We start from the raw sequence: 1,593 nt of genomic DNA on the forward strand, positions 1-1,593 counted from the left end.
GGGTGATATGAATGATTCAAACCACTCACAATATAAGCAATTAAATCATCATCATCAATGGTCTTACCAACATCTCCTAGTTGTGCTGCTATTTGCTTTGCCGAATCAAGATAAGCTGCACACTTCATGGAACCTTGATTCAACGTTTGGAGGAGCCGCTTCAAGTGGTTAATGCGAGTTCGAGATGGAGAAGCAAATTTGTTAGCCAAGGCAAGCCAAGCAAGTCTGGCTGAATTGAGACCATACACAAATGATGCCACTTTATCAGAAAGAGTTGACATGACCCATCCTGAATTTCCTCATCCCGTAGGATTCGGGCGCTCTCACAAGACTCGGATACCCGAGACGTGCCATGTAGAAAAACTGTGAAACCTATTAAAGGACTTACTTTTTCTGAATAACATCATAGTATTTCCATTTCTAACATCTAAAAAAAAAACGTACACCATCTTTCGTTTTACAAAAGAAAAGATTCAGGAAAACTTTTGGTACCAGGTTTTCCACTTATACAACACATTCTGAAACATAAACAAAAGGAAATACATGATGGGAAACATGAGTTTTTGAAACGAAAGTCCAAAGATACAATACGACATAAATGTAAAACCCACATAAAAAGGTGTCAATGCGTGGCACAACCTTGAGTGGTAATCACTGCTCAGCACGATCTCCCTGTAAACCTGGGGGGGAGGAAAACATGTTTTTTGAAAGGGGGTGAGCTAAAATACTCAGTGAGTGGGGGAAAGGGCAAGTTTGCAAAACATTCGTCAAACAAAAGTTATGGCATGCAATGGTTCTTATAAAATATAGAAAACAACATGATTTCATGAACATGATATGGTGTAGCTAATCATTCATGTATGCATGCATAACTCATTTCTAATTGTTCTAAGTATTACAATCTGATCAATTAAACTGACAACAATTTCTGAATCCTAGCTCATCACTAAATGCTGAAAATTCTTTTATGAGAACTTAAAGAATAGTTGTAAATGCTTATGCTTCTAAAGACAATGTTTTCTATAAATCATGCTACAACATCAAATGTTTCATATAACTAATGCAAACTATCCATTAGATACTAAAAACTGAAACTATTAACTGATACTGAAAACTGTAGGCTGGTATCTGAAAACTTTAAATTGATATCCTGTTTCGAAACAGTAAACTGATACTAAAGGTTCTCACCACAACTAGTACCCTAGGGAAAAATCTCAGATACCTGGTGGGCATCCCACACACAGGCAGAGTTGGGAAATACATCTCAATACCTGGCAAGATCATCGCGTGGGCAGAGCCTGAAGAAAACCATCTCAATACCTGGCGGACAAACTCAACGCCTAGGCAAAGCACTAAATATCTCAATACGCATGCGCAGAGCCTGAAGACCGAATATCTCAATACCCAGTGAATCTTGCATCGCATGGGCAGAGCTTGAAACTAAGGGATGGGTACTTCGTATGGTGGTTGTAGCACCACAAATATCTCATTCACAATCTCAAGTAACATATAATTCAAGAGCATATTATACAAGTGCTTATAAATAATGCATATATGCCATAATATTCAAAAGTCGCATATAGGGGTGAAACT

This window comes from Pistacia vera, unplaced genomic scaffold (assembly GCF_008641045.1).
Source record: "Pistacia vera cultivar Batoury unplaced genomic scaffold, PisVer_v2 Contig342, whole genome shotgun sequence".
In the NCBI taxonomy this organism is placed as follows: Eukaryota; Viridiplantae; Streptophyta; class Magnoliopsida; order Sapindales; family Anacardiaceae; genus Pistacia; species Pistacia vera.